This window comes from Dendrobates tinctorius, unplaced genomic scaffold (assembly GCF_039654945.1).
Source record: "Dendrobates tinctorius isolate UK_male_01 unplaced genomic scaffold, ASM3965494v1 ptg000015l, whole genome shotgun sequence".
NCBI lineage: Eukaryota > Metazoa > Chordata > Amphibia > Anura > Dendrobatidae > Dendrobates > Dendrobates tinctorius.
In genome coordinates, this window is record NW_027361683.1 from 27,450,677 (window position 1) to 27,469,726 (window position 19,050).

General features: G+C 44.8%; 1 protein-coding gene across 7 annotated transcripts in view; it reads left to right on the forward strand.

Moving 5' to 3' along the window:
- The first annotated feature begins 346 nt into the window (after window positions 1–346).
- The window catches only part of DLGAP3 (DLG associated protein 3), a 943,374-nt gene continuing 924,670 nt past the window's right edge, over window positions 347–19,050 (forward strand). For 4 of the 7 annotated variants that reach the window (XM_073563162.1, XM_073563171.1, XM_073563190.1 and 1 more), the window contains exon 1: window positions 348–748. The gene's annotated coding sequence lies outside the window, so the exon portion shown is untranslated. Of the gene's footprint in view, window positions 749–19,050 lie in introns of all 7 variants that reach the window. The other 3 variants (XM_073563179.1, XM_073563204.1, XM_073563185.1) reach the window with 2 other exon arrangements.

Sequence of the window (19,050 nt, forward strand, 5' to 3'; positions counted from 1 at the left end):
GATCTAAGGTAAGCGGGTAGACATTTAGGATCCCTGATGTGATATAAGGTAAGCGGGCAGACATTTAGGATCCCTGATGTGATATAAGGTAAGCGGGCAGACATTTAGGATCCCTGATGTGATCTAAGGTAAGCGGGTAGACATTTAGGATCCCTGATGTGATATAAGGTAAGCGGGCAGACATTAGATATTTCCCTTCATAGATGGACATTGTGAAACACAACACATGCAGATCCATCCACCAGCTGCCATTACTTCTATCAGGACACTGCAGACTACAGCTCCACACAACACAGTAATCCATTCCTGCTTTTCTGTGATCTCTCCTCCACTAGTGGTCATAAGTTTGAGGCGCAGAGGATTGGCATGAGGGTGGCAGGCTGTGGCCGCAGCTCGGGCAGGGTGGTGTGACCGGTCCACGGGCAGCTGTGGCAGTGAGGAGAGGAGCTGCTCCTCTCACGGCCGGATCCACCTTCCTTTGTTTCGGTCTCTCCCTCTGACTGGATCTCATAGACATCGCTCCTGCCTGGCTTGACTGGGAGCCCAGCTCTCCTGCACTGCAGCACAGACCCAGGTCTCCTCCCCTTCTATCCCCCTCACCACCACCCAGGGGAAGAGACGCTCTGCCCAACTTTCTGCCCGTGCCAACCCCGCGGGGTTCTCCCTGGGAAAAGAAGAGGAAATCACATCCCTTCCCCGGAGAAGATGTGGCGCATCCCGGACTGGCAGCAGCCGGCTGTGTGAGGAGGTGAGTCTGGGCACCGGGGCTTCTGCCCGGTGCCACCCAAGGGTCTCCGGCACCAGGGCTCGTCATGGAAGCGGGCGGTGGGGCTGGCATCAGCCGGAGAGGTCATGCATGCCCGGCAGCTCACTGGTTAATGGCATATTGATGCAGAGACAGAATGAATGGCAAAATCTATGGTGTCATTTATTGTGAGGGAGGATGACGATCCCCTGCTGCATGGAAAGGGAGGCATCACCCCAGGGGTAGCCCGTGCCAGGGCTGGGGGAGCACCCTCCATGGGAACCCTGACGTCTGCGTACGTCCCCAGCATCTGATGTGTGCAAGTCTGTTATAAATCACAAGATTACTCTAGGTAATGGTACAAATTAGTTCTGGGAAATGAAATATTAGAAAGAAAACGTCTATTTGGACAAATAATGGATCTCCTCTCTATTATCTATCAATCATCGATCTATCTATCTATCTATCTATCTATCTATCTATCTCATCTCTATCTCTGTATGTATCTGTCTATCTTTCTATGTATCCTGTATCTTTCTATCTTCTATCTATTATGTATATATTATCTATCCATCATTATCTATCCCATATCTAATCTCCCTATCTCTATGTCTATCTATCTATCTAATATTCTCTTTGCTAGGTACTCTGCCCTAAAGCTTGCACTCTACTTTTCCCTGAGGCAGGTGCCCGTTCCTGTGCTGCAGGGCTCCGTTACCCAGTGTCCAGGGCACCGTTACCCAGTGCTTGGACAGGGCACCTGCTCTCATAGGGTGGATATCCATTGCAGGCTTATACTGCAGTCTTGACCAAGTTCTCCCAATACAGAATGGTCTCTATGGTTGATGATGCCGACAACACTTTTTCTTCATGATACAAACATAAAGAAAACCAAGTATAATTGGTGTTATACGTGGCCGTGTGAAATTCTGATGTTTAAACAGTGTGATGTGATCTGGTGACAACCATCCTCTTGTAAATGTAATGTCTCTGTGTACAACTGTAAGAACCATAGTTCAGTACATCGGTTTCTGCCATCTCAGCAGTAGGCACGCTTCTGTTTGTGTCCGGAGCCTCTTGTCCTAGACGTGACTTTATTTTAGTGCTGCAAATGCCATCTTTTACCCTACAGCGCTGCAGTCCTCGCTCTTCTGGCGCTGCATGGGTTACCAAGTAGCCGGACCAGAAAGTCATTTAAGGTGACAGCCGCTCTGTGACGTGGGGTGGCAAAGTTCTCCCAGCTCAGTCACCGATTTGTGAGAAAGTATGGCGGCACACAGCAGCCTCCAGTCACCTTCAGTGATGGGTGTCACGATCTGTGACATCTATTGGTGAGGATGGACGCAGAGGACAGACAGCAGACACATTTTACCAGCTGTCTATGGATGGTCTGATGTGGTGAAGGACAGCTAGTGTGATCGGGGAGTCAGTTCCAGACATGGTCCCCTGGCCGTGCCACAATGTATGATGCTGTCTGTGCCATTCACACATCAACATTCCGGTTTCGGTGGGTTTATGATGTGCATTGTATGTACAGTGATGGTTTCTTCTACCGCTGTCATCTTGTCAGACTACTCCTCATTTTGCTAGTGAGATCTGATCCAGTCCTAGAATTTCCCTGACACTGGTTCTTAGCTGCTGGTGATGCATGCAGGTTGCATGTCAGGACCATGTCATTAGAGTTGTATTGATCTGGGTGTCATCCTGTATTTTGTACTAGCGGTGACACGCTTGTGAGGAGTCGCTGGATGGGAGATGACAGATGTTGCATTTTTCCCTGAAGATCCTCCAGAAACACCGCCCTCCCCACCGTCACAGCTGTTCGGTCCATCATCGCATACATGAGTGAAAGCTATGTTCTTCACCTCTAGCACTTGTCTTGTTAAGAATGCCCCTTTCCATGGGGACACCAGGATTCCTGCCATTGGGTATATCACGAGTGACAGGTCCCTCGAATCAAATGAAATTCCGCAAACCCCATTCAGATAAATGGGACAGTCATTTCTGCAATAAACCTCTGAATATTTCCTACCATGGAGCTACCTTCCGAGGTGTTGGGTGTCTTGGGGAATCATTTAGTAAAACCTTCTGTACTTCTGGATGTTCTACTCTTTAGCGCTTTCATAAATCAGTGTACCTGGGATTGGCAGGATATAACCTGTTCTCGTGCTTTCTGCTGAATATTATTCTTACTTTACTGTACTAATAATGTACTTAGTATGATACAGTGCCGCCGAGTAAGATGGTGTTAGAGGCGCTAATAAGTCCAGCTCCACCTTCATTGACACTTTGCTGCAGCAATCCTAAAGGCTAATGTAAAAGCAGCACATTGTAAAGGAGCACTTTAGGGTTTAGACCTTAAAATTATATGGATAATTGCATAGTAGATCAAGTCAAATATCCATCCTTCGTGTATCGTGGAAAAATTTGGTTGGAGGGATTATTCCCATGTTACATTGTCAAATGGGCGTTCTCTGCTTTGGATACATAGATAAGCAAGATGTACAGTGGGGAAAAAAGTATTTAGTCATCCACCAATTGTGCAAAATACTGAGATGAACTTTTGTTAATGACCAAATACTTATTTTCTACCATGATTTGCAAAATAAATCTTGCCAAATCAGACAAGGTGATTTTCTGGATTTGTTTTCTCATTTTGACTCATAGTTGTGGTCTACCTATGATGTCAATTACAGGCCTCTCTCATCTTTTAAGTGGGAAAACTTGCACCAATCCTTTTTTCCCCACTGTATTTGCTATTTGCGCATTTTTGGGTGGCTGTAGTTGCCCACTGTTTAAGAAGAGATCAATAATAAACAATAAATTGCTGTTTGCCATTGCTCTATATTAGTTGTGCTACCGTAAAATATCATCATACGTTTCTTGGATAGTATTACCTTGCAACAACTAAATGCTGCCACACTATTAATCAATAATGCTACAATAAATCAAATAAATATAACCACCATATCATAACCTTATTACCACAAGCATACAATAAATGAACAACATAGTTTTAGTACCACAATAAAGTAACTGATTAATACACCATACTATATGCTGAATAACCCTACCATATAGTAATACCTGAATAACACCACCATACTATCACTAAATCACTAAATAACACAACAATATACCTAACTAATTCCTCTGCAAAATGTTTAAATAACACACACAGAAGAATTGAATAGTACAATCAGACAATAATTTTCAACACCATCACCATATAATAACTAAGTACACCACTGTACAATACCTGAATAACACCACCATATAGGAATACCTGTACTGTGATCAACACCAAAATAAAATAACTGAACCATCACCACCATACCATGAATAACTAATACCGCCATACAACAACTGATTACCACCATACCATGACTACCACCACAATGCAATAACTGAATACTACCATACCATAACTAGATGACACCACTATGCAATAACCAATTAATACCACCATGCAATGAATAAATAACACCTCCATACAATAACCAAATAATACCACCATGCAATGAATAAATAACACCACCATACAATAACTGGATAATACCACCATACTATAACTGAATAACACCACCATACAATAACTGAATAATAGAACCATACCATGACTAAATAACACCACTATACAGTAACTGAATAATGCCACCATGCCATGATTAAATGACACCGCCATACAATAACGGAATAATACCACCATACTATGTAATACCATACATACATATCATACTAAGTAATAAGACCATACAAAAGCGGAATAATACCACCATACTATAACTAAATACTGTAACACACCATACAATGACTGGATAATACCACCATACTATGACTAGATAACACCACCGTACAATAACTGAATAATAGCACCATAGCATGACTAAATAACACCTCCATAAAATAACTGAATAACAGCACTATATCATGACTAAATGACACCACTGTGCAGTAACTGAATAATACCACCATGCAATGACTAAATAACACCATCATACAATAACTGAATTATACCACCATGCTATAGCTAAATGACACCACCATATAATATCTGAATAATGCCACCATACATATAATCAAATAATACTGCCATACCATGACAAAGTAATACCATATGTAAGGCAGTGGTAGCACCGTACACAGTGATAAGGCAGTGACCCACAAAATTCAAACACAAAAGTCTCTTTAATGTGATATCTTCACACATAAAAGTCCAATCCACACAAGTGCATATAACTAGTATCCATTTCACCATTTGCAGAATATATATTATACGGCAACGTTCATTTTACAGACACTAAACACGCCAGTCTTCCTCTGACTAGTTCCCGTGGGTGTCTACTCACAGACGTACACAGTCCAGGATATCCTCCGGATCGCAGCCGGGCACCATATCCACCTGTTTTGCAATCAATTCACACGCCAGTCTTCTTTCGGGCACAGGACTATCCACATCCAAGACCAGTTACCATGGATGACTTGCATCTCTGTGTACACTGCCAGGCCTCACTCTGGCCCTGACACATCTGAGACTCCCTCAGACCTACTCAGCTCTTACTAACCCTTTCCTGCAGGGCCTTTATCAGACACCTGTGGCTTTCAGCCACATGGAAAACCTTAGTCCGGAATGGAGCAGACTGCAACACTATCATACTGCAATCTCTTTCAAACAACATCCAGAGCAGGTTTTCCCTACCTCTGTCTTGGGCACTAACATGTCCAAGACTAACACTTACTTTTATTATCAGTCTGCACTGCAGTCACAGCTACACCCATGACTGCCATGCACACCTATGGCCTTCATACACCTCCGTGCATATCCTGGGGAGACTACACCACAACCCCTACCTATGACATCAGTCACTGCTTCCCCATTGCAATCCCAGCTATGTCTGTGACCATTATGCATTGCCATTGTTAGGCGTCAGCTAACTGCCACTGCACAGCAGGAATCCAGAGCCTTGCACCCAGCGGTCTCCCATTCTTCTTCGGCCGCAGTGGAGCCTGCTCAGCAGACTCGTTGGTCTAGGCGCTCTGCCCAGACCAGCAGTGTAGGATCGGTTGCTGCTGCCACCTCTGGTTCAGGGTTGACAACACATGCTGGCCAGCAGCGAGCCACTCCAGGGACTAAGTCCTTCTTTAGCTCCAATGAGCATGCCCGTGGGACGATCTCTCTTTGGAGATCGGAGGTCACATGCTCAGGTCCTTCTCCAGCTCGGATTGGACCATCTGAAAGGTCAGGAAGGTCCCGGAAGGATGCAGCTATAAAAGAACAGCATGGCCGTGTGGCCATGCGCTAGGATAGGCTCAAATAGTTTGGAGTGTATGATGATGGATGCATGTATCTGATGACTGACTAATTATGAAACCCCTTCCCTTTTGATACGTATGTTGGTAGGGTTTAAAGTCTGAGTCAGCGCCTGCAGGTGGCTAGTCTATAGGCCACAGTGCATACCAGCCGTCTGCACACTAGCGTCCGATGGTGTCGCCCACTATAGGGCACTATCAAACCGCGGCAAGTGACAGCCACGCCGGTGCAACGCCTTGCGCAACCTGTGTGCTTACCTGGCCCAACCCAGGGCGATTAGTGGCGTCCACCTGAGCGGCACTGTGCACACTTGCATATGTAATTTATTTAACCCTTGCTGGCATCGCAGTTGCGGTGCCGAGCGCTAGCGGTCTAGAGGGACTTCAGTCCTGCGGTCTAAGGGCTGAGTTCTGTGACTATACGCTAGCGCTCACACTGCCGAGCTCTGTGAGCAATAACAGGCTATGGCATTTATTATTTTGCGGTTGTGCGGCTCTGTGAGATAACAGAGTCCGCCTCTGTACACATTGGGTGAGGTTAACCCCATGTGTTCCGTTATTATACTGCCATATCGCGTCCGCCATTTCCGAGCAGCAGTTAACACCTCTGCACGGTGGACCCCGGGCTGCGAACGCACCTAAAAACCATCTTTATTATTTGGTGCGTTCCGCCAGCCCTTAACAGCCATAGCCTCAATACGCCTCCATGCGTATCCTGGGGAGAACACACAGCGCCCCCTGGCTGTAACAGGGGTCACTGCGTCACATAATACAATCAATGTTTTATATCACATTGACTGAGTAACACTACCACACTATGACTAAATAATAACACAACACCATGACTAAGTAACACCACTATACAACAATTGAATAACACCACAATATCATGACTAATAACTGAGTAACAATCATTTACAATTGTGCTGAAAACTTTACATACCCCGCAGAATTTTTGCTTTCTTGGCCTTTTTTCAGAGAATATGAATGATAACACCAAAACTTTTTCACCACTCATGGTTAGTGGTTGGGTGAAGCCATTTATTGTCAAACTACTGTGTTTACTCTTTTTAAATCATAATGACAACCCAAAACATCCAAATGACCCTGATCAAAAGTTCACATACCTGGTGATTTTGGCCTGATAATATGCACAGAAGTTGACATAAATGGGTTTGACTGGCTACTAAAGGTAACATCCTCACCTGTGAGCTGTGACAAATGCCAGGAAAATTGTTCGGGATGCAAAGTGACCAAATACCGTATATACTCGAGTATAAGCTGAGGCACCTAATTTTTGCCACGGAAAACTGGGTAAGCTTATTGACTCGAGTATAAGCTGGGTATGCATTGTCCCCTCATCCCTGTCCTAGTATATGTGGCTCCTCCTGCTGTATGCATGGCTCCTCTGTCCTCCCTCTGCTGTATGCATGGCTCCTCCGTCCTCCCCCTGCTGTATGCATGGCTCCTCCGTCCTCCCCCTGTTGTATGCATGGCTCCTCCGTCCTCCCCCTGCTGCATGCATGGCTCTCCTGTCCTCCCCCTGCTATATGCATGGCTCTTCCATCCTCCCCCTGCTGTATGCATGGCTCTTCCATCCTCCCTCTGCTGTATGCATGGCTCCTCCGTCCTCCCCCTGTTGTATGCATGGCTCCTCCGTCCTCCCCCTGTTGTATGCATGGCTCCTCCGTCCTCCCCCTGTTGTATGCATGGCTCCTCCGTCCTCCCCCTGCTGTATGCATGGCTCCTCCGTCCTCCCCTTGCTGTATGCATGGCTCCTCCGTCCTCCCCCTGCTGTATGCATGGCTCCTCCATCCTCCCCCTGCTGTATGCATGGTTCCTCCGTTCTCCCCCTGCTGTATGTATGGCTCCTCCGTCCTACCCCTGCTGTATGCATGGCTCCTCCGTCCTACCCCTGCTGTATGCATGGCTCCTCTTTCCTCCCCCTGCTGTATGCATGGCTCCTCCGTCCTCCCCCTGCTGTATGCAAGGCTCCTCTTTCCTCCCCCTGCTGTATGCATGGCTCCTCTGTCCTCCCCCTGCTATATACACAGCCCCGCCGTCCTCCCCGTCCACCCCCGTGCATGCATGGCTCCTCCGTCCTCCCCCTGTTGCATGCATGGCTCGGCACGGCTCCCCCAATCCTCCCCGTCATACTCACCCCCTCCTCGCACGATCGCTGGAAGTCCTCCCTGCATCTCTGCTGTCCGGCAAGGCAGCTTCTTCCTTTGTTCAGAAGTCACATGGTACCACTCGTAAAGGTAATAAATATGTGCTCCACGCCTATGGGAGTGGAGACGCATGCATATTCATTACTTTAATGAGCGGTTCCACGTGGCTTCTGAACACAGGACGAAGCTGCCTTGCCAGACAGCAGAGAGATGCAGGGAGCACTTGCAGCGATCGCGAGGAGTGGGTGAGTATGATGTGACAGCTGCCGGCTCCTGCCACTCCCCCTCCCCCGCTGACCCCCTGGGACAATGACTCATGTATAAGCCGAGAGGGGCACTTTCAGCCTAAAAAATGGGCTGGAAATCTCAACTCGGCTTATACTGGAGTATATACGGTACTTATTTTCCACCATAATTTGCAAAATAAATCTTGCCAAATCAGACAAGGGGATTTTCTGATTTTGACTCTCATAGTTGTGGTCTACCCATGATGTCAATTATAGGCCTCTCTCATCTTTTTAAGTGGGAGAACTTGCACATTTGGTGGCTGACTAAATACTTTTTTTCCCCACTGTAGTAAACAATACAAATGGACTAAATTCAGTATTATACAGCGATCATATAAAAGCCCCATATTTCTGAATAAAATTGGAATAAGAGCTGAATCATCCTATCCGAAGTTCCCAGAGGAAGCAGCGAATTGGAAGCATATGATCAGATATTGTGATAAAGCAATAACAATATATTGTAACGTTCCGCACTGTCTGTGGACGGGGATTACTCACGTTGCCGGTCTTGGAGGTAAACACTGGCACACTCAGGATTAAAACGAATCCATTCGGTTTATTTTCTCCATAAACCATGGAAGCATGAACAAAAGGCAAACAGTCTTACAGCAACAAAAAACAGTCCTAAGCAGGGCTTTGTTCCCTCAGGCCCTGTGCACATACAGGCCAGGTCAATGTCCAGCCCGGAGACTCCGTCTTGAGCCGTACACACAGGGTGGCTTCTCCTTTTCTGCACAGAGACCACACTGTAATGTCCCACCCGGACAGACATGGAAGTCTGTGCACACTGCCAGACTCCAACACACTATCACATGTGCTAAACACCTCAATTACATAGCCCTGTAACCACACCCATAGGTGAGGTATGGATCACGTGGGCTGATCACATGGTCATGACCTCACTACAGGTCCTGACAACTGCAGTCCCTGAAGGAAAACGGGTACAGTCAACACTCTCACCCAGAGGTGAGGCAATATGGGTAGCCAGACTCTCACATCTCTCATTGCTACTCGCAACCCGGACCCAGTGCTCTAAATGACTTCTTTAGTGCTCATGTACACTAGAGACAAAATACTCCGGGTTGCATCGCAGGGTGCATCCATCCCTGTGACATATACCTCCCTTTAACCACGCGACCACCAGTCACACCACAATATTATATATTCATACATAAAATATATTTTAGATGTCAAATGATATATATTTATTGCTATATACAGTATGTATAAATATTCTAGTGCAACGGGGTTGGTGCAGTGTGACAGACAGGCAGTGACCACAGAAAAGTTCAAAGGAAATGTCTATTAATGTCCAAAGAAAATTACAACTGGAACACAAAAGGTATCCTCTGGATCGCAACTGGGAAACAGGATAGTCTTTAACAGAGACTGTTGCCTTGGGCGACTGCACCACCGTGTCATGCTGAGGGGTGCCAGGCATATTAGCTCCGCTTGGCTCAGTGTTACCTTCACACAGGCTGAGTATTGCTGAGCCACCTGCTCTGCAAGTTTGCAAACCAGGACTGACACACTCAACCCTTTGCTGCAGGGTTTTTAAGTGAAATCTGTGGCCATGGGCCACTTGTAAGACCCGGCCTGGAGGAAGTGGACCGCACCACTACCATCGTGTAGTCCACTTCAAAAATAAAAGTCCATGCAGGGTTTTCTTTAATCTGCCTTGGGCAAATAGCTTGCCCAAGACCAAATTTACTTCTATTTTGCACTACAATCACAGCTATATGTGTGACTGCAATGCACTCCAGCGGTCTTAGTACGCTTCTAGGTGCATCCTGGGGGACACATAGCGACCCTCGCATATAGCACCTGTCACTGCCTTACATTCCCCCCCTGTTCAAACTTGTGGGGTTGAACATTTGTCACAATACAGGGGGCCTGTTACAGGGCATCTGCATTTCCCTGCGACTTTCCCTCTCGATGTTCCACTGAGAACCTAAACTTTCGTAGGAACAGGAACCATCTGGTGACCCAAGCATTCCTCTCTTTTGCATTGATCATCCAGACAAGGGGTGAATGGTCTGTTATCAAATGAAACTGACACCCAAGCAATTAGTAGCATAGGGACTCCAAGGCCCACTTAATCACCAAGCACTCCTTCTCCACTACGCTATAATTTTTCTCCGCTGGAGTCATTTTCCTTCTCAAGTAGGTGATGCAGTTTTCATCCCTGTTCACTTTTTGCGACAGTATTGCTCCTAGACCCACCTCTGAGGCATATATCTGCACTATAAATGTTTCCTTGAAGTTGGGGCTGATGAGGACCGGCTGTCCACACAACACCGACTTCAGTGACTGGAATCCTTCCTCCATTTGAGGATTCCACCGGACCATAACTGACTTTTTACCCTTTCACAGGTCGGTTAGGGGTTCCGATCTCCCAGCAAAATTGGGTATAAACTGGCGGTAGTACCCAATGATGCCGAGGAACGCCTTCACCTGTTTGGTACTTAATGGCTTTGGCGAGTTTTGGATGGCCTCAACTTTGTTTATTTGGGGTTTGATAACCCCGCAGCCAATCACATATCCTAAGTACCAAACTTCCGTGAGTCCCACCTCAAATTTTTTGGGTTCGCTGTTAAACCCGTGATTCTGAGAGAATCCAGCACTGCTTGCACCTGGGACAGATGGGTATTCTAGTCAGCACTGAAGATCACTATGTCGTCTAAATATGCCGACTCGTATTTCCGATGAGGCTCTAACACTATGTCCATCAGCCTCTGGAATGTGGCAAGAGCCCCATGCAATCCAAAGGGCAAGACAACATAGTGATAGAGACCCTCTGGCATTATAAAAGCGGTCTTTTCTTTCGATGACATCGAACGTTGTCAAATACTGGGCCTTCCCAATCTCTCAATTAGCTCGTCCACTCTGGGCATGGGATAGAGGTCAAATTTTGACACCTCATTTAATTTTCTGAAGTCATTACAAAAGCATAATGACACATCTGCCTTTGGAATTAGCACAATGGGGCTAGCCCACTCACTCCGGGACTCCTTGATGACTCCCAACTGAAGCATTTGCTTCACATCAGCCGCGATGGCTTGCATCTGGAATTCTGGCACTAGGTATGATTTCATCCGTACTCTTACCCAAGGCTCAGTGACAATGTCATGCTGAATGACCGAAGTCAGCCCCAGCAGCTATAAGAATACATCCGTATTCTGTTGTACCAGAACCCGAGCCTCCCGTCGTTGCTGTTTTGTGAGAGCATCATTTATTTTAAACTGGCTCCCGATTGCGTCCTTGGCCGGTGACAGAGGGTTGCCCGTTGGTACGACCGAAGTTGCCTCCATGACCAAACATTTCCAATCCTTCCAGGCTTTTAGCAGGTTTACATGGAACAGTTGTTCGGGTTTCCTCTCTCTGGGCTGGTACACTCTATAATTTAATTTTCTCACCATCCCCTGTTTCTCATATGGCCCTTGCAACTTGGCCATGAGCTTACTCTCTGGGATGGGCACTAGTACCAACACCCGCTCTCCTTGTTTAAAGGTCTTAACCGTGGCTCTTTTATTATAAGTGCAGCTCTGCGTGGCCTGGGCATCCATCAGCTGCTCCTTGACTATGGGCTTGACTGCCGCAATCCGATCCTGCGTGCTTTCCACATACTCGATCACACTCCAATGTGCAGTTGGCTCCTGTTCCCACATCTCCTTAGCTACTTCAACCCCCTTGGATGCCTGCCATTCAGTAGCTCAAATGGTGAGAAACCTGTATGCCTGTGGTAACTAGAGGATAGCGAACATTAGAGAGGGCAATAACATGTCCCAATCTCTCCCGTTCTTGGAGACTACCTTTTTAAGCATGGACTTAAGGGTCTTATTAAACCTGTCTACTAACCTGTTGGTTTGTGGGTGCTACACTGACGTGCGTAGCTGTTTGATTCGGAGCAGCTTGCATAGTTCCTTGGTCACCTTAGACATAAAAGGAGTCCCCTTTTCTGTGAGGATTTCCTTTGGTGGGCCAAAGCAACATGGCAAACAGCTCGTGGGCTATTAGTTTTGCCGAGGTGTGGCGGAGAGGTATCGCCTCTGGGTACCCCGTGGCGTAGTCCACTATGACCAAAATATGTTGGTGCCCACATGCGGATTTCACTATAGGCCCTACCAGATCCATTGCTATTCACTCAAATGGTACTTCTATAATGGGTAGATGCATCAATGGACTCCAGAAATGCGCAGTGAATGTGGCAAGTTGACACTCGGGACAGAACTCACAATACCTCTGGACCTCAGCATAATTCCCAGGCCAAAAAAATGCTGTAGTACGTGCCCCTGTGTCTTTTTAGCCCCCAAGTGCCCTGCCAGCATGTGGGTGTGAGCCATTTTGAGCACCGCTCAACGGTAGGATTGGGGCACTACCAGTTGTTCCACCACTTCATCCCGGAGTTTATCCACCCTTTTATAACAAATCACAGTGGATAGCCATCCGGGGGAAAACTGCCTCAGCGCCTGGTTGCTGAGCCACTCCATTTATTTCCATCACCCTTTCTTGTTCCCAGACCAGAGTGTGATCCTGGAGCTGAGCTGTCCTAAACTTACCAGGGGACACTTCCAGCTCGGGGATCGTTGGAGTCTCCTCGACCTCTCCTGCCAATACCTCTAGGGGAAACATATCGGGGTTATACTCTGTCCCTAAGTTGGCAACCCCCACGGCAGGTATCAACATCTTCGGGTTCCGTGCCTGGAATAACATTTACATTGGGAGGGTTAACCCTGGTCTCCCACAGGGACCAGAATAGGGGTAAGTCTCTTCCCAACACAGTTCCATATGGAAGGGTCTTCACCACTCCCACCACACCTTTTCTTTCTCCACAAGGTATGGACAAAGTAACCTCTGCAGTCGGGTACTCTCGGAGTTCCCCATGTATACACACCATCACCACTTTCCATCCATTGGGGTTGTCCCCGGCAACCAGGGACCTATGGACCAGAGTCACTAAGATCCCCAAGTCCAAGAGAGCCTCCGTTTGGTACCCATTGATGAGTACCTGGCACAATTGGGGTTCGCTGCTGGCAGTGCATGTAGTTGCTGTGCAGACTGGCTGGGCATACATATACTATACCCGCAGTCCATGGGTTCAGCTGTCGGGGCAGTTGGCAGTCACATGTCCAGGCCCTTGGCGCCGTTAACGCGTAATAGCTGCGGCACCACTAGACCTTGGGACCAATTTAGGTGAACCGGGTCTCTTATCACTCTCACTTCGGCTTACCCCCTTAGTACGGGTTCGGTCCTGGTTGACCCCAGCAGAGAGTCGGGGACCTTTCTCAGGCTCCTTGGCTGGTGGTGCCTGACGTGACAGCCGAAATGATGCAATATGCAGTATAAAGTCTGAGTGGCCGTAATGTAATACAACGTCTGCATAGCAATACGCACACACGCTGACTCCAACACCACCCTGCTCAGTCAGCATTACAGAGTGCACGCTCTGACCATAGGCATAATGGCGACGGCCAGTGCGTGTGCACTGCTATATTGATGTTGTAACACAATTCTTCAATGAAATGGTTCCGGAGTCAGCACGTGCGCATCCCACAATGTCCAGTGGCATTTTGTCTGTGTCTGTAAAATCACATATACAGTGTCTTCAATAAGATGGCGACTACGACGCTATGCACATGCGCTTACTCCGGCGCCGCACTGCGCATGCGCCTCCCATCCCTGCTTCGGACAGAAGGACGCATCCACCATGATATATATCTAATTCCAGTCCAGAATGATTTTAGCATGAAAATTGATGTTGAAATCCATAAATTAATGAGTGTTTGATCTTGATTTAAAAAAAATTACACATTTGAAGTAATTTTCTTATATCAAGTAGAAGGTGGGGAAGAAAATTAGAACAAACATTAATTAGATCATTTAATTCATTTTTTAAAATTAATTATATTTATTTACAAGTATGTTTCCTAACTGAATAACACGACAGTACAATGATGCAATAACACCAATATAATAACTAAATAACTCTAGCATACAATAAATGAATAATACCACCGTAACATGACTAATTCGCGCCAGACAGAATAATGCCACCATACTTTCGGTGAATACAAAAACTCTCTATTAAGACATTTATTATCTCAAAGGTGGTGTGCAGAGTAACATTATGGACTATAACTGCATCACTCATTTGCAGCAGTCAAATGGCCAAATTATCAGTAATTAAAGGGAATGTGTCATCAGAAAATAACCTACTGTATTATTTAAGTCACATTTTTTGTGATAAAACATCTTTTTAAATATTTGGCAATGCGTTCTTTTTCCATATCACGATCTTTATTAAAAACAAAAATTAGAAGTCTTATCATTGTCACACTGGGAACTCTGATTTTTTTTTTTAGACTTTCTGTTGTTTCAGGAATTCACATACATTTCCTTGAAAAAGTATTCACACCTCGCAAACTTTTCTACATTTTTTCACTTTATAATCACAAACTTAAATATATTTTATTGGGATTTCGTGTGATCTACCAACACAAAGTAGCAAGCGTTTGTGAAGTGTAAAGGAAAAGATACATGGTTTCCTAAATATTTTAAAACTATAAATTTGAAAATTGTGACGTGCCAAAAGATTTGCAGCAGTAATTTCAGCGAAAGGTGGTCCTATAAAATATTGGCTCAGGGGTGCTGAATACAAATGCATGTCACAATTTTCAGAGTTATAATTTTAAAATATATAGAAAACCATGTATCTTTTTCTTTACATTTCACAAACACTTGCTTACTTTGTCTTGCTATATCACTTAAAATCCCAATAAAATATGTTTAGGTTTGTGCGTGAAAAAGTTCACAGGGTATGAATACTTTTTCAAGTCACTATATACATCAGCAGCAATGAGCAGACTCTGACCCCATTTTTTGTATTGAAAAATCTAATGAGCATGAGCAAGAGTCATTGTGTAGTGAGGGAGAGCAGTGATATTAGTGACAAAATTTGTTTCAGATGAAACTGGTCCGACTAGGGCAAAAAAAATCGGAGTTTCGTCCGAAACCTGACCCCAATGCAAGTCAATGGGGAATAAAAGTCGGCATTGAGCGGATGAATGGACTGTTCTCAGCAGTCTATAACCTCGTATGGTCATATTAATAGTTTAGATAGGTCAAATGTGGTGACAGATTCCCTTTAAACGAACAATATTGACTGAAGAATCCCTACATCCAACAGGTGGCACTAGAGTTTAAATCCTCTTCTTTGAAGAGGCTATTTGCATATTTCATTTCTCAGATTAGCATTGCATGGCCTGTAAGTCTCCTTACACTGGTTTGACACTCTCCAACAGGAGAAACATTCCACACCTTATATATAGACACAGATCTTGAGACTGATATATTAACCTCATGAGAACTTTTATGGCCGACAAGATGTAGCTTTTTTGTACAGTTAATGCAGAAGTTCAAAGGATCTTAGGCAAGGTTTTTTATTGCGCTAGTTGTACACTTCATCTTTCTGCTCGTTTTCACAATTAAGACTCCCCGTTTGATGCTCTGTATTTTCATAATGTCTTGTGGTTTGCCTATTTTTGAATGCTTTCTTCTTTCTACGTTCACCATTTTCCTGACGCTATAAAATGAGATGCTGACTGTATAAATTCTCCTCGTGTAATTTCCAATGCATTGCAGTTGTTAATCCCTGGCAGTGCCCTGACAATCTCCTTGCTGACTGTAGTTTAAATAATTCACATGAGGGTTTTTAATTAAAAGTGAGTACGGCATGAAGGAATGCTGCAAAAAATTCAACAAATTGTTACCGAAAGATAATATGACTGGGTGAAATATACACTTTTATATATAATATATGTAATAAATTGCTTTATATAGCACCTTCCAAAACATAACTACTTTAAGGGCAGCATATTGAATCTTAAGTACAGAAATCTTGGTGGAAAGTGGCTGTAATGGTATTAATATCTTAGTGTCTATGTTACCTTTCTATTAAACATTTTATGCTGTTGACATGGAGCCGCGGGGACTCGCAACATATTTTTTGAGCACACTGAAGACACTTGGTTAGCACCTGGGCACGCTCAGGTAACGCCTTATCCGAGCACGTTCACTCATCACGACTGTATATGCATCCAAAGCTTTATATCTAAGATGCTCAAGGGATAATATATCTACCAGATATTATCTAATTACGGTATCTAATATGTATCGGGTGTTATGCATATATAACCTAGTTTACATCCACATCCAAAAAGTATGTATGATAATCGCCTTTAAATGCTAAATGTGGTCAGTCTAGATATGATGATGGCTACAACAAGTTTCATTTTCCATATCATACCTCAAAAGGAATATTACTTAAGTAGTTTCTTGAAGAAACATATATCAAGCTAACAAGTCTTTCCGCTCCTCACATCATGCCTCGAGGTGCTTCTCCCACTTTATCCAGGTTCAGCAGAAGGTCCTAGTAAAGGAAGAGTTACTGAAAATATAAATGCCCATTATCGAGGCATCACTAGCTAGTGTGACATACTTTCAGTAAGACTGACATTTTGTTTTCCAATCTTAATGAAGGTCAAACCGTAGTAAAATACCGTATTTTGTGGATTATAAGACACACCGGATTATAAGACGCACCCCAAATTTTGAGGAGAATAATAGGAAAAAAACCTTTTAAATAAAATGGTGTTGCTTCCTATAATCCGTGCATCTTATTGCTTACCGGAGGTGGTGGCTGCGGTGAAGCGGGGTCGCTGCTGGAGGAGGCAAGAGTGTAGCGTTGCTGCAGGCCGCAGGCTGGGATGAGGGGGTGTTTCGATGTGCGCCGCTGTGGGTGTTCGGTGGTGCGGAGACTCTGCCGACATTTTGTGAAAGCCCAGAGCCCCTGCACTTACATGGTTTACTGTGCGGTGGACTCCTGGAAAATGGCTGTCGGGGCATGCGCAGATGGTGATCTCGGCATCAAGATCTCGGGAGATGAGATCTCACCACACAGTAAACCATGTAAGTGCGGGGGTCCTGCATAGACAAAGGGGTAAATGATAAAATATTCTGTTTGCAGCCACCACTATATTAAGGCATCCTATACACATTAGGTAAAAATTGGCACGACTCAACGATTTGATCTAGAACGGAGGACCTTTTGATGTGTATGGTAGTATTTGTGGCCCTCTTATTCATGACATGAACACTGGGTTACATGATTTTTAAGCTTTCTTAAAAATCCTCTTTCTCATCAGCACATATGCTGTTAAGAACAGCCGCAACTGATTGTCTAAATGGAGCCTAAGCCCCAACTCCCATAGAATATATGGTATGTAGTGATGCTAAGGATCTGCATAATTATCAGTTCCATTCATATAGTGGCTCCGTATGGTTTTCGCTCAAGGATAATAATAATTTACACGTCAACTTTATTTTCATGAATTTAACCCCATAATGAATACCAATATGCCTTAATGACCACCAATAAGCGTGGGGCTCCATATTGAACCCCATCAGCACCCTGAGATCGCGATTGTGTGGTTCTGACTGTTTCCATGGCAATTCAAGGCCAAGGAATGTCTCTAAGTTCTGCCTTCTATAGTGGCCAGGTTCAGATGTTGGCAACATTTCAATGGTAAAAATATACATTTTCATTCTATTCTTCCATATTGCTTTAATTCCTGAAAAGCATCTGAAGAGTTAGCAAACTACATGATGCCAGTTTTGAAGGTGTAGAGGGGTGATGTTTTTAAAATACGGTACTATCACTTTTTGGGGTTTTTCATTAAATAGGTCCCCTTAGGCTTCTTTTACACTTCCCGTGTTTTTTGCGGCCAGTTTTTGCGGGCAGTATTGCCGTGATTTTCACGGTCTCCTGCAAAAACGGGCCGCAAAAAACCTTCTCGGATCGCCGTTTTTCCCTGTATTGACAAATTGGTGGGAAAAAATGCGGCGTTCCGCAATTACGGAGTACCACAAAATCAAGCTACCGTTGAAATCTATTGCGGCCTTGTCCGTAAGCCGTGAAAAATATTGAACAAGCTCGATATTTTTTCATGGCCGTATATATGGCCCTCACGGCCATACGGCGCTCCGATAAATTTTTGCGGGCCATTCTTGCGGTCCCATACAAATCTATTGGGGCCATAAAAATGGCCCGCAAAAACATGGCAAGTGTGAAAGAACCCTTAGTCACTTCAAATCTGAATAGGGTCCTGATGAAATAACTTTTGTAAATTTCTTTGAAAAATTGCTGCTAAACTTTTAAATCTTCTAACATCCGAACAAAAGAAAAGGACATTTGACAAATTATGCTGATGTAAGGCAGACACAAGGTACAGATTATTTATTAACATTTTTGTTTGGGATGTCTATCTGGTATAAGCATTCAAAATTTGAAATTGCTAGTTTTTGACATTGATGGAGAAAAACGGCATGACAATAGTTTCTCACCCCCCCTTACTTGCTTGACCAAGCCCCTTACTACTTCTTCTTTTCTCCAAGAATGAAGAGGAGCGTAAAAGGAAAGTGTTTTCAGGACATAGAATAGGTTAAGACAAAAATAGCTGGAGGCACTTAACCGCATTAG